The sequence below is a fragment of the Rhipicephalus microplus genome, chromosome 5, assembly GCF_043290135.1.
Source record: "Rhipicephalus microplus isolate Deutch F79 chromosome 5, USDA_Rmic, whole genome shotgun sequence".
Lineage (NCBI taxonomy): Eukaryota > Metazoa > Arthropoda > Arachnida > Ixodida > Ixodidae > Rhipicephalus > Rhipicephalus microplus.
The window spans coordinates 139500976-139516494 of NC_134704.1; positions in this window are offsets into that span (position 1 = coordinate 139500976).

Sequence of the window (15519 nt, forward strand, 5' to 3'; positions counted from 1 at the left end):
GCGTGCGTTTGGTTCTTTTTCTCAAAATATTCCATTATATGCAACTCTCCCAAACGAAATCATTTCTCTGCCACAATACATATACCATCGCTACAACGTTGTCCTTAAAACTTATCGCAGAAAAACCTATCAGTCATTTATCGTGTGAACTTCCTCCGAATAAACCTACGTTGCTTATGACGTCATAGCCATTCGTGATGATCATTTGTTTATAATAGTTTAAATAATGTTGTATAAATGGCTCCTTCGTTTTTGTTTACTATGCTTGTGCATCACAAGTGCAAGGAGTTACTGAGGACTTTATCTGTTCCTACGTTCATATTCTGTAACCTTAGTGCACTTTTTTATTGTTTTTAATCGTTTGTGAGCATGTTATCTGCCTTTGTTGGTGTAGCTAAAACTTCCTAATTTCCTGCCTAGGTACGGAAACGTCCTATTCGGTTTTCTGTCTTTTTTTTTCGTTTTAGTGTAACCACTGCGCTCCTCAAGGCCTTTAACCCAGAAGGTTTAATAAATAAAAATATTAATGAAAAATGAATATTTATTTCGGTGTATCAGAACCGCGTGCCTAAACAAAATACACGGAGAAAGTTTTAGGAAAACTCTTTACAGCAAATTCTCTTTCATAATGTGCCCACAGTATTTGATAGACAGACTAAAAGGCTTGTATCTAGCGCTCATTGCAAGGCGTGCTCAATAACGCAATGTATGACCATTTGCGCCGTATAAGAAGGTCACCGTCAGTAGGGAGTAGAGGACATTGCTGCACTGGCGACAGCGTCGCTTTAAGAGCGGTGAAGAGGAAAATAAAGGCGCATCATATCTGTTGTGGTGTTTCACCTTTTCGACAACATTGTGCCGTCAACAAATACAGTAGCGAAGGCACGGAAAAGGGCCCGTGCATCATGCTGGGAGTTACGTTCTGGCGTCGCTGAATGTGAGCACAATATTGCATAGCTCTCAACAATAAAAACCTGTTTATTGCACTGTGTTGTAATACCCTATATGGGTCCATAACCAATGAGGGAGTAAGACGTTTAAGAAGAAATGGAGGCTTAAAAATGAAATATTTTTGAGCAGCGGACGTTGATTGATACAATTTATCAGAATACAGAGCTGTCTTTGGATTTCCATGAACGAAATATGATGGGATATGGTCAATATTATATAGTTTTCATTTGCTGCTTTTAAAATGTATGGTGGCGGGAACGTTTATTATAACGACAAAAACTGCTGACGTGCTTTTTTTCAACAACTCTTGAGCCTGGACTTTTATTTAGCTGCAGAAGTTTCAGTTACCTGACACTAATTACGCGTGAGAAATCGGGTAGAAGAGAACGTTCCCTGAGCATGCACACAAATAGCCTAATGTCATAAAAGCGCAAATAACTCACGTTATACATAGTCGGAAGCCAAGACACTTTTAAACACAATTCATAGTTCACATATTCACAGACCAAAAAAAAACAATTGGCCGCACACTTCACCGTTGGCATAAGTTCCGAAACCAGCAGCGTTTCCGAAGCGATGCTCCCAAATAGTTGTCGTGGCACTCAGCGTTTCAAAGGGAGCTAAGCGGGCATGCGATGCGTTGTGAACGGATGCCGTAGGTACACCGTAGGACGACACAAGTAAAGTTGCGCTGTACAACAGCTCACAAACTTGTGCCCGTCGTTCAGAGCCCGCCGTTGAAGTATCAGTAGGTGGCAGGGTTTCAGCTCTTCGTAGCTGATTTTCCCGCCATTCTCTTTTAGTCTCTACCACCCGTTCAAAGTGCAAGTCACTATAGGGCTTTGGGTTTTCGTATGCTGTCTTCGCCTCGTGCAGCTTGGCGTAATGCTGGGAAAGCCGTTGTCGCGTGATGAAGCAGCAAGGAAGCCACGTATGACATAGCCATCTGTCGTGAAGCAACGTATAGAATGGACACGGGACCGTCCTCGTTAAGTTAAGCACTATCTTCAAAGCATTAGTTTTTGTGCCTTATGGCCAGAAACTAAAATAACACGCCTTCGTTTCCGAGTACGATGAATCAACGATACAGAAGTGCTATTCTTTAATGCATAAACCATCAAGTTCTATCTGGGTGTGACCTATCAAATGTCGTCTGTGCTACTGTGAGCTAGAGGGTGCTACTACCCGTAGAAGACGTTGAAGTGTCTCAGGTTAAAGCCTATTCCAGTGCTCACAGGCAACAAACAATAAACTGGTGGTTTCGCACTTGTCATAGTGCGTCAATGCTTCACCCCATGCTTGTTGTAAATATACTGTGACTACTACAACTCTGCGCGTTACAATATAGCTTGGTGGACTAGGAAATAAGCTCAGATTAGATTGCAATGCTGTGCTAATTGAAGAAGATAGGGCACACGGCCGTGTGTCTCTTTGATTTCGACAGTGTTATTCGCACTGTTAAAACTAGGAAACTCCGCCGACCGTGAAGCATTCCTTCGTATTTCAATGTTCTGCAGATGTAGCATTACCAAAAACGCCTGCAATATTTCTTCTTTCATTTGTTTATTGATTACATGACAATTGTTTCATCAGTGGCCAGTCACCTTCACATAGAACATCAAAAGCTGTTCTACGATATGCAATCATAGTTGCAAAAAACGATGACGCAGTACTGGCCACTTCCAAAGATGAACGCGAGTATAATTCATTTGTCTCATTCAAGACAACTCGGTGGTACTAGATAAAGTGCCGTGGTAATGCCGCTTTCGGTGCTATTTTATTCGATTTTGTCCGCTGCGTGACATGTACTGACCCTCAACTCATGACGGTTCGCGATGGGAGTGTTTTTATGCTTTTTATTTGATTACGCCGTGTATATGAGTCACTTTGACGATAAACCATAGAACTGATGCGAAGTTACAAAGAACCCACACCTGGCATGAAGCCCTGGGTAAACATGCTCATGCACCCTATATCTTTTTGTATTGATTGAAGTCAAAGGTATACAAAACTTCGCCTATATGAAAGAACGTGCAATCAATAAAAATGATACCACGTGTTGCAAGAGTTGTTAAAAAAATCACAGCATAACAATGGAGTGAATTATGATGAGTAGGGCAAAGCATTCGTCATCCGTCTGTGCGTCCTTCCATCCGTGGGATTTTCCGTGCGTCCATTCATCTGTACATCCGTTCGTGCTTCCATCCCTCCGTCCCCGCGTCCGTTGGTCGTCAGTCCATGCATCCATCCATCTGTCCATGCGTCCATCTGTCCGTTCGTTCATCCATCCAGTGAACACTTCAAGTACCGCCATCTCGCATCTATTCATCATATATTCAAAATATACAAGTAACGCTATCCAGCGAAAATTCCAAGGACTAAAAAGGTGGCTATTTACTACTACTACTACTACTACTACTACTACTACTACTACTACTACTACTACTACTAATACTTCTACTACTACTACATACGTCGGCGATGCCCGAGCCATGGCTTAAGTAGCTTCGCTCCTAAAAAACCACGCCATGAATTATGATAAGTGGGCGAAGCTTGAGAGGGAGAAATCTACGGTAAGTCTTAACTCTCCCGTGAAAAGTTAGCCAATTACATCATTAGAAAGACGTAAGACTGCGCGTGTTTTATACAAATCAGCTTTTATTTTGTTTTTCTCAGTTTATGCTCTCATTTCTTCATTTGTTTCTTTCATTTCTTCATTGTCATAGCGGTTGCATGGCGAGGTTCTTCCTTTGTAACGGCTTTATTTTTTCGATAACTCACAGCACAAGAAGGACGAAGACGCAGATGAAGGATACTACAACATGAGCGCTGACTCTCAACTGAAGTTTTAATATTAAAAGAAAAGGCACGAATAAACACACAGGTGAACCAGCTTTGACAGAGCAACTGCGCATGTGCAGCAGAATAATTTGTGACAACACTTTTTTAGGACACTTGGCAAAAAACAAAACAATATCTATCGAAAACCGGTCATACTAACAAAAACAGACGTGTGAAGCATCCTAAAATAAGTGATGATTTAGAAATTGCGTTTCTCTTTCGTTTTGTGGTCCAATAAATGAAGCGAGAGAGGTCGTTTTACTATATTGCTGCAATGGGAAGTTTCCAAACACAAATTCTTTGCACTTCCCTCTCATCGTGAAAGGTTGCATATGGATACGTTGGATACGTCTGAGTGCGTATTTGGTAAGCATGTGCTGCACAATGCAGTAAATGGCAATGAGGTCTATCCTTCGGTGCGTCTATCCGTGCATTCATTCATCCATCCGTCCATCCGTCTGTTTATTCGCCCATGTAACGAGGCGAAAACAAATTTTTTGGAAAGAATGTAGCGTTGCACCCCTCTGAAAAAGGTATCACCCCGTTTGTTTAACAAAAGATGAATATAAAATAATAAAGTAAGAAAATAAACAATAGGTTCAAGCAATGAAGCACAGCAGCGACTAAAATTAAAGCCCTCAGCTTCACGCATGAAAAGCCTTGAGGAGGATGACATGGACCACTTTAGGTCGTGCACGGAGCCGTTAACAGTAATGTATTCGGAGACAACCTCGTAGTATAGTGGTCCGAGACGTTCAGCAACCCTGCAACGCCCGAAATATCGTCGCAGAAGTTTTTGGCGGAGTCCATGTGGGCGTATCGGCGTCCACATTTAAACGCGGTCACCGAGCTCGTAAAGCTTCGTCGAAGATTGTAATGGAGGCTGTCGGTCGTCTCTTGGTTCTTGATACGGAGGCGGGTGAGTTGTCGGGTTTCTTCGGCGCGCTGCAGGTAGAAGGTAATGTCAAAGTATTCTTTGTCAGCGATTGGTTGATATGTCAGGCTTAACATCCCTAAACTGCCATATGATTATGAGAGACGCCGTAGTGCAGGGCTCCGAAAATTTCTACAACCTGGGGTTCTTCAGCGTGCGTCTGAATCTGAGCACACGGGCCTACATCATTTTTGACTCCATTAAAAGTGCAGCCGCCACAGCTGAAATTCGATCCCATGACCTGCGTGTCAGCAGCTGAGTACCGTAGCCACAACACCACCGCGGTGGGGCTCTTCGTCCGCAATGTTGGGCAGCATGGTGTGGAGCGTCGTTGCCGGGTTTCTTCTGTAGACCAACCTGTATGGCGCCATCCGCTTTGTCTCCTGCCCGGCCGTTTTGTATGCGAAGGCCACGTATGAAAGAATGGCGTCCCACGTCTTGTGTTCGACGTCGAGAACGTGGTCAGCATGTCGGCGATGGTCTTATTTAGGCGCTCGATCAGGCCATTGGTTTGGGGGTGGTACGTGGTTGTTCGACGGTGGCTTCTCTGGCTCTATCTTAGGATTGCCCGATTCAGGTGAGCAGTAAACGCCCTACCTCTGTTGGTGATTGGAACCTCTGAGGCACCGTGTTGAAGGGGAATTTTCTCAACAAAATACTTTACTATTGTTGGCAGTGCTACTCTTTCCGCATAGCGTGTGAAGCAGTCAGGGGCTATGATTATTCATTTATTTCCGCAATACGACTTTAGCAACTGCCCCAAGAGGGGTCTATCCCGATCTGCTAAAATGGTCGTTGGGGGGTGTCGATGGACTGGAGGAAGCCTGCGGGTCTCTTGGTTGGTGTCATTTGCCGCTAATAGTCAGGGACGTCCTTACACAGCGGGAGACGTCAGGGGCAAGGCGCGGTCAGTAGTACTTTTCTTGTACTCTTGTGTTTGTGCGGGAAGTTTGAGGTGTCTAGCCGTCGGGTAGTAGTGTAGGTGACTCGAAGAGAGCCTGAAGAATTTCTGGTCGCATTGTTGTACGTACAATGATGAAATATCTGGCTTGGGCTGGAGAAAAATTATTCTTTACGAGGGCGTCGTTTTTCAAGAAAAATGACGCCAGTCGTTGCCTGAATACTTGTGGGACGATAGTGGTCCAGCCCTCGAGGTATTCAGCTAGGCTCCTCAGTTCTGGGTCGGCTCGCTGATGCTCTGCGATGTCGTCGGCACTTACGGGTTAAGAAGCACTCCTCACACTGACAGTCCTGCGGTCGTGGATCGACGGGGTCGGGCGCCAAACTGGTAGTCGGCGTCGGAGCTCTTGCTTTTGTCTAAGCTGCCCATGAGCACGTTACCGAAGATCAGAGCCACCTCCAACCCGATCGGTTCTTCCTTTGCGTCTCTGATAGTTTCTTTTTGCAATCACACGCGTCAGACAATGACCATGATTAGATATCATTGAGGGACTCTAAAAGCCGCCAACGTCGGGCAGGCAGGCACTGTCTTGAGAAACACCTGAGAAATCGTAACAAAGGGATGAAGAGGGACTAAATGCAGTCGGCTTGTTAGGAAGTTACTTAACCATGTTAGTGTGAGGGAATCTGTTAGCGCAAGTGATGACAGAAAACACATGATTTTAAAAGTATATGGCGTATCACTCTTACAATGGTTTTGCTGTAGCTGAATGTGTTTTGGAGTATTCCTCCGGTGATGAATAAATGATGAATAAACTTTATTTTCGTATCCGGCATGTTGTGGTCCGGGCTAGACCACACAAGGAGGTACCGGGAGACATTGTCTCTGTACAGCCTCCCTGGCCTGCTGGATAGCCCATTTTTGGTCTTGAACCTTCGAGCTGAGCAGCCCAAGTCGCCACTGCTCCCGGAGGACCTCATGAGAACTTGTTGATAAGTTGGGGCATTCCCATAATATATGTTTGTAAGACGCCTTTTCTGTTACACATAGCTTACATTTATTGTCCGGGTATAGGTTTGGGCAGGTCATGTGGAGGTGCACAGGGTTCGGGTAGCAGTTCGTCTGTAGCTGTCGGTATTCCGATGCTTCTTGCCTGTTTAGACTCGGATGAGGGGCTGGAAAGATGCGCCTTGCTTCTCTGTAGTGTTGCATGTATTCTGTGTTGCTTGTAAATTGGTCTTTGTGTGGTACGTCAGCGGCGCCGGGGATGATCATCGAGCGGTGTGGTCGGGTTGCGCAGCGGGTTAATTCTCGCGACAACTCATGAGTCAGCTCGTTGGGATTTGGTGTATCAGTTTCTGTGTGCGCCGGGAACCATACGAAGTATTTCGGTTCATCTACTTTGTGTAGTTTTTGGTTATTAACGAGGATTCTGAGGGCTTGCTGTGAAATCCGTCCTTGCGTAAAATTTCTGATTGCTACTTGCGAATCGCTCAGTATGAATGAGTGTTTGTTGGAGGTGATAGCCATGGCTATGGCTACCTCCTCAGCCTCCTCTATATTTTTTGTTATGACAGAGCACGCAATAATACAAATGCCGGATGTGTCAATCACGACAGCAGTGTGAGCTTTTCATTCAGGGTATGCGTTAGCATCTACAAAAAAAGATTTACTGTTCCTGCCGTGTGCTTTGAGCAGTGCTTTTGCTCGGTGTGTTCTGCGGTCCGTGTTGATAATGGGTTTCATGTTTTTCGGTATCGCGTTAGAAATGATCTTAGCTCTGATTGTATTAGGGATGTCATTTTTCACGCCATGTTGTGCATGGTACATGATCCCTAATCTACTCATTATACTTCTTCCCGTTTTAGTTTTACTGAGCCTTTCAAGCTTGGATATCCGCTGAGCTTCTATAATCTCTTCAAGCGTATTGTGTAGTCCTAGCTGAAGAAAAAGTTCTGTGCTAGCATACTCAGGTATTCCTATCGCTTGTTTGGAGACCTTTCGGATGAGTGCATTTATTTTGTTAGTTTCAGCTTTTTGTTAGTTGTGGTATGCTGCTACATACGTTATGTGACTTATAACGAAGCCCTGAATTAGACGAATTATGTGGGCTTCTTTCATACCTCGGTGTTTATTCGTGACCCTTCAAATAAGTCTCATCGTATTCGTGACTTTGGTGTTTAGTCTTCGTATAGTCTCGCCGTCGGCACCGTTAGCCTCGATGACTGATCCCAGTACCCGTATTCTTAGAACGGTCGGTATAGCTGTGCCCTCCTGTCTATGAATCCTAATTTTCTCATATTGCCGCTTGTTTTCCTCTGACTTGCGTGGTCTGCCTCTGATGGCTGGCCTGTAGAGAAGCAGTTCTGATTTCTCCGGGGAGCATGTGAGTCCTGTGCCTTCCAAGTATCGCTCAACTGTTCCTATTGCTTCTGGGAGTCTCTGTTTTATGTTGCCGTCGCTGCCATCACTGACAAATATTGTGATGTCATCCACGTAGATAGAGTGGTATAATCCCGGGATTTTATTGAACTCTTTCGGTAGTCCAATCATTATTAGATTAAAGAGCATTGGTGATATTACGGAGCCCTGTGGAGTGCCTCTGCAGCCCAATTCTTGGACATTAGATGTACGACCTCCTAAGCTGAGCCTTGCTTTCCTGTTGGTCAAGAAGTTTCTGACGTAATTATAGGCTCGCTCACCCTTGTTTAAGCTCGATATGCGGCTGAGAATTGTTTCATGAGCTGCATTGTCAAATGCTTTTTTGAGATCCAGACCGAGTATGGCTCGTGTGGATCTTGTGGGGTAGTCTATGATTTGGTGTTTAATCTGTAGCATGGCGTTTTGGGTGGCTAGGTGACGACGGAAGCCTATCATCGTGTGTGGTTAGTACTCACCATCCTCAAGATTGTTGTTGGCTCTATTTAAAAATGCATGTTTCATTACTTTTGCTACGCATGACGTTAATGAGATGGGTCAGAGGTTTACTTTGTTGATTGGCTTTCCAGGTTTCGGTATAAGGATTGTTCTAGCCTCTTTCCACGCGTCGGGTATTTTCCCTTCTGTCCAACATTTCTTTATATATCCAGTTAAAAATTCTAAGGATTTACTCTCCAGGTTACGTAAAGCTCGGTTGGTGACTCCATCGGGTCCCGGGGCTCATTTTACATTTAATTTGTGGAGCACCGCTCTAATTTCTGCTACCTCAAAGTTTTTGTCCATGTTAGGGTTGGCTTCGCCTGTATAGTTTTTATGTTGTAGTGGTGGCGATTTTGGCATGTAGATGTTTTGTAGATCTGTCATTAGCTATTCCTCGTTTCCTTCGTATTCGCGTGTGAGACGACGGATAGTGTGTCTCTGTTCAGTTTTGGTGTTGGTGGGATCTAAAAGAAACCTCAGCAACTTCCACGTTTGTGATGTTCCAATTTGGGTGGCCATGTCCTTACATATCTCCGCTCATTGTTGCTCACACAGCTGCTTGCAGTGACTTTCAATGTCTTTATTGAGCTGTGCCATCCTTTTCCGGATTTTTCTGTTGTGTCTTTGCCTCCGCCATTTGTGTTGTAACGCTTCTTTAGTTCCCACAGGTGGATTATTCTGTTATCGATGTGCTGAACTGGGATATCTGTTTCTACTTCATGTGTGGCTTTCCTGACGATGTCTATTATGCTCTAGCACCATTGCTGGATATCGTCAGGATGTTCGCTAATCGTTTTTCTGATATCCCGAAATTTATCCCAGTCAACTAGACGTCTCGTGTCATATGGTCGTAATCCTGTCACTATCGGTGAATGGTACGTGTGCTTCGAATATGCGATAGTCACTTCCTAAATCATCGAATGTGTTTTGCTTTGTAGCCCCCGAGGCATTCTTGGTTATTGTAAGATCCGGTGTTGTGTCTCGCTGGGTGCTTGTACATATGCGTGTGTGTGCATGCGGGTCTGTAGTCAGAGTAAGCTGTTCATTTTGTATGCTCTGCCATAACCGTTTCCCTATGGGGGTGGTGTAACCATACCTCCATGCCTCGTGTTTGGCGTTGAAGTCCCCTGCTATGATGAGCGGGGCGTTGCCAGCTAATATCACGGCCTGCCTAAATAGAGAGTGAAATTGCTGCCTGTGATTCGACGGACTGCTATATACGTTAGGAATAAATGTTCTGCTCCCTTTTGTTTTCCTAGATAGAAGTTCTGTCATTATACGGTTGTATCCACACTCTAGATTATGTGTTCTGACCGTAATTTCTCTCCTTACTAGCGTAGTGAGAGCTTTATTTCCTTCTTCACACTCAGGACTTACTGACTGGTATCCTGGTAATGTGGCGAGGCCATGCGTTTCTTGAAGTAAAATAACATCTGGCTTGTTACCTTGTCAGATGTACTGCTGGATGACAGATTTCTTAGCCCTGAATCCTTTACAGTTCCATTGCCATATGCGGAGTTGTCCTTTACCACGCCTCACCATCGCTGTTCGTTATTTGTGTGGGAGGCGTGAAAATAGGTGGGTGGATGAGAGGAGTTGGTGGTTTTGTGGGAGTTGCCTGCCGGGGATATGGTGCCTGTGGTTGTTGGTGAATGTTCGCGACTACACCCTGAAGGTCTGCGGATGGTTTTGCGTTGCGTCTTCGTTCCAGCATTTCTACCCTGGCTGCTAGTGCCGTCAGATCAACAGATGTCTTAGTGGTGGTTTTTAGGATAGATTGGAACGCAGTCAATAGGTGGTATACTTTTTTCTCAATGTTATCCAACCTTGTTTGTTGCGAGATGCTTTCTTGTTTAGTGCTTGGAGGATCTGTAGTTTTCTGCATTTTGGCTTTTTGTTTTAACAGAGGGGTAGTTGTCTCCATGCGATCGTTGGCTATGGGTGTTTCCTCCTGCATTACAGTATTAGTTATATTAGGGCTTCTGGGTTTGCCGCATTCGCGTTCCATAGTGAGGAGTTCTATTTGAGCTTGCATCTGTTCTATCATTTCTTTCGCTCGTCTGTTTTTATATTTAAACCGCTCTAACTCTTGAATCTTGTTGTTATTGCTACCGTTATTAACTTTTTAACCTCCTCAGGTCCCTCCAGTCGCAAGCCGCGTACTCTATCTGCCCAGCTCACCTTGTTTGTTGGTCTCTTAGATGCCGTTCCCGACTTGGAACTGGGGTGGGAGCTTGCAGGGCTGCGGTTCCTTGAACCGGGGCAGGGTCTTGTTTGCTGACGTTTTCCGGATCTCGATGTCGAGCGCTCTCGTGGACGTCCTTTTGGAGGAGATGAGCTTTGCCTTTGATGTTCTCGTAGTCTGGCCCATTGTCTCTGTTTCACAATGTAAGGTTTCTTGAACCTGGCCGTGCAGCTTTTATCGGCTGTAACGTGGTCGTTTCCACAGATTTGACAACTAGGGTCGCATCTGTGGTCGTCTTTGGGGTTGTGAATGCCGCAACCAGCACAAAGTTTATCTTGGCGGTTGGGGCACACGTCACTTCTATGTCCCAGTCTGTTGCACTGCTTGCAGTAGTCAATTTGCTTGCGGTATAGCGTGCACGGTATTATTACTCCATCATAGCACACACTGGAGGGTACCTTGTTTCCACTGAAGAGCACAATGACCGTTGTAGCATTCCCCATTCGTTTCGCTGTGATGATGCTGGGGTTTCTTTCAGTGACAAGGGCCGCCCTAATGCTACCAGGCGTTTCTTCCAGTGGGATTCCTTTATAGATACCCTTGGCTGTATCTTCTGGCGCTGTTTCTACGCTGCCACTTCATATTCTTTGCCTCGTATAAGTATTTTTTTGATTTCTCTGTACTGGTCAGCTCGGTCGGGGTCTGGTGTGCTCACTAACATGATGTTATGTGTCTTGTTGGGGCATATCACGTCGAAGTGCCGGACTTCTGGTGGTGTAGCCACGGCTTCATGTATGCCTCTGGAATTATCTGTTGGGCCGAGTGCGGCTACGCGTAGGCCTCCTCTTGGTCGGATCACAATTTTGTAGTCTCCCGCTGGCCGCTTGGGCATTCTGCTCGCTTTTTTGATGCGACTCAACCGCCTTTCCTGCGTTTTGGCTTGCATGTTACAAAAACCGGGTTCTACCTTGCTCCTAGCACCATGGACGCCATCAGCGTCCCTGACTGATTCATGTCCGGGCTTTCGACGACGTCCGTAGTAGACGATGTGCCAGCCTTCTTTACTCTCGGTAGTGGCTGGTGATTCATCATCATCGTGTTGTACGTCCATCGTCCTCCAATCAGCAGCATTGTCTTGCGCGTCGCCTGCCGACGCGGTGGATTCCGTTGGGTTTACAGCGCCGGCTCCCTGAGGAAACCGGCCTCTTTCGCGAGGCTTAACAGCGTCTCGTGTGGTGTGCACCGAGAAAAGGCCGTAAAAAGACGAAAAACGGTTGGCCCACCTTGTCTTTGGTATCCTGAGAATCTGGATGATGAGGCAAATCTTCTGATATTACTCTGAGAAATGCACGCGGTGATTTTTACTGCGAAGTTGTTCATAAAAGCAGAAGCCGACGTGAAACGCGTCTGCACTCGTTGGCGCTCCTTCCTCGGGTAACTGAAAGTTTTATGAAAAAGTATTTATGGTCAGTCATTGTTATCAACACCGCTCGCCTTACTTAACGCTCGCAAATGCAATTTTATGGCGTCGTCACTACCCAGGTAAATCAGTAAACTAAATAAGACATTTTTTATCTGAGTATTAGAATGCGGCATTGCTTTGTCAAGGCGAACCATTCGACTATTTGAATTGAATCCTGAGCAAAAATGTACAAGTTTCCTGAACAATTTTGTGTTTATTTCAATACAACAATCAAAGCATAGCCATTTTCAACTCGTACTGCGGCAGAACTTTGTTTATCGTCACTGAAGCGTCTGTGAAACGAAGCAGTGCGGCTGAGCGATCACACATTTAGGAATATCCACATGTTTTTGAATTTCCTCTTAGCAAGTTAGTTCTTTAGGAAGCTATTCGCGTGTCACTTCGTTTTTTTTTTCATCTAAAGTAGGTGTGTTTCGGCACTCCATTGCAAAGAATGCCACGTGTGTCGACTGTGACCATTACCGCTAAATTGTTGCTGTGAGCTCTTTATTCATTCAGTGTTACTGCTCACATTCGAGCAGCAAGCATTGACGGGCGCTGCACACCTAACATATCTGTGCACGGCTACTGTCCCTCCAGCCTTTACTCTAAGCAGAGATTGTATTTAAAAAAACAGACGCAAAGCGCTCTGAATTAGTCTTTCAACTAGTGATCAACCAACCAAGCGGTATGCCTAACTCACTGCAGTCTCTCGATATAGAAGTGCCGCGATTTGCATGCAACGTATGTGATGCTGCCCTACTTCTTATACATTTACTGGCGACGCGCTAAGTTGTAACACAGTGACTCATTTTTCATGGTTATTCGAAGACACCATTCTTTCCCGTTCGGAAAGCCCATAGCCTCTTTCAGGCTAGAGTGAACGTGGTATATACACTGGTTATAAAAACAAAAATGCCAAACGCCTATTCTTTCGACAGCCCCTCAAGAGAAGCCTGTTATCTTCGAAGAGGGTTCTGGCTTTCCGTTCAGCGCCGTAATCGCCCGTAAGTTGTTTAAGCTTCTGGAATATAAATCATCGAATATCAATGCAGAAAACTTTACTGCTCTATCGACAGTGCATGTATTCAGGGACACTAACTCTGGCTAACGCAGGACGTGATGTCTTTCATGGTGGTTTGCTCATCTGATCACGGGCAGGTGAGCTACTATAACAAGCAGAAAGTAGTGCTTCACTGTAGGTAGATTTACAGTGGTGATTATAACAAGCTAGAGCCATTTGATGATAAGCTTCAGCCGTTACCCACTTTCAGCTATGCCGTGCTTCACGACCAAAAATACAAAAGCACATTATACGAGTAACCAGATTACACATATTAAGTTTTCTTCACCAAATATAAAGTCAGCGCTGAAATCAGGATGGCAATGTATTGTGCACAATAATACTTAAGTGGAATACATCATAACTATTTTCTACTCAGCCTGAACGTAAGTGCGCGTGCAACTGGCGTTCTTTCGGGAATGAATTCTCAGCTAGAAGGAGAAAGAGCTATTTTCAGGGACGAAGCTCCTTATGGCGTGGCTTGTGCGTTTCTCGTAGTACGTAACCACCAGTGGCACATACCCGAAATAGCTTTCCTTACGATTTTGACCTCCAAGAAGGTTCCGGTGAGAGATTTCTTCTGTGCGTTGTTGAAAAATAAAAGATAGTGCTCAATGCACATGTTAATGGCTGCTAAGGGGGAATGAGAGACAGGAGCATTCGGCCTTTAGGTAACGCGCACGCTGCGATCCCCATTAGCAGCTATTTATTTTGTTTAGCGCCAGTGTCACTTCATTTGCACTGATGTGGCAGTGGATAAGTCTTATAAATATGTACATTGCCATGCATACGCATGATATGTGCATGCAAAATTATTTCTGTGAACAAACTTTCTGTTCCAACGGCTGCATTTAAAACTGTTGAATTACATCGTAAATTAACCCACGGGAAAAATAAACCATAGAGAGAAGCTTTAATTATTATTGGGTCCAATGTTCGGTGAAATGAACCTAATGAATCTACATATTTCTATCACCAGTTCATGAAAATTCATACCAGTAGAGGCAAATAGACATTGTTTACAGTTTATCGCCCTGATCACTGACTATAATAGTAAGAGTGCTTCAGTCGCTATCATGTCTATTCCACTCTTCAAGCGAAAGTCCTGACAGCATTGCTGCTAAATGAAAGAAACATATAACTATATTTCGAGTACTGGTAGCGTGAGGTGCACAAAAATAACTTTCAAAATACAACAGCTGCTGGTAGTGATTTCAATCATTTACGTACTTTTTGAGGAAAGATGTGATGCGCTTTTGTATTAGGGTGGAGAATATTCGTGAAGGCAATCACACGAACAATTGTAGAATACGAGCGCCCTCGGAAAGAGCGTGGCCAGTAGTGAGATAAACAAGCAAACGAGCCTGTTTGTAATACTTTGTGTTACTAACAGGCGTTGGCAGATGTTATTGCCATAGAAGTTGATCGCTTCCTTAAAGGGCCACTCATCAGGTTTGACAATTTTGCGCTGACAAGCGCAATGCGTAGACGAGGCGTTCATGATCACTTCTGCCAAACTTTGCAACGCTACGCACCACGAAAATTGGTCAAATTTCAAGATGAAAGCTGCTCCCCCTCCCCTCTGCCGGCGCACGCGTAGAGAATGAGGGCATGACGTAGGCGTAGGAATGGCCCTACGTACACGGCAATGCAGAGAAGTTGGTCCTCTACGTAGACGAGTCTGCTCTGACGTTGTCAACAGTATACCAAGTGACACGGCAAAAACTATTTAACACAACATGCGTAGTTTATGTATTTGTAGCTTTAAGAGATTGGATTGGATTGGACAAACTTTTATTCGGTCCTCCAAAACACAGATCACTGTGTTGCGGGCAGCTCCCACGTGGGGACTGAGATGCCAAGCTCCTCAGCCGCCTCGCGGGCTTGGTGAACAGCCCAGAGCTGATCTGCCAAGGACGAGCTGCGGATTGCCGCCTCCCATCTGGCAGAGTTGATGTTCGATAAATTAGCGAATTTGGTGCACTGCCAGAGCGTGTGTTCTAATGAAGCTATTTCCCCACAATGTGGACAAAGATTACTTGGGTATAGGTCAGGGTACGTGATGTGTACCATTTTCAAAGTAGGGTACATCCGCGTTTGCAAAAGCCTTAATGTAAGTGCTTGGAGCCGGGTTAGATTTTAGGGGCGAAGCTTCTTAGGGCGTGGGCTGTGCGTCCCCTGTAGCCTGTATGTAGCCACCTCTAGTTTAGTTCTTGCAGTGTTCACTAGATGGCGGTACCGTTTCCTGTATGTAGCCACCTCT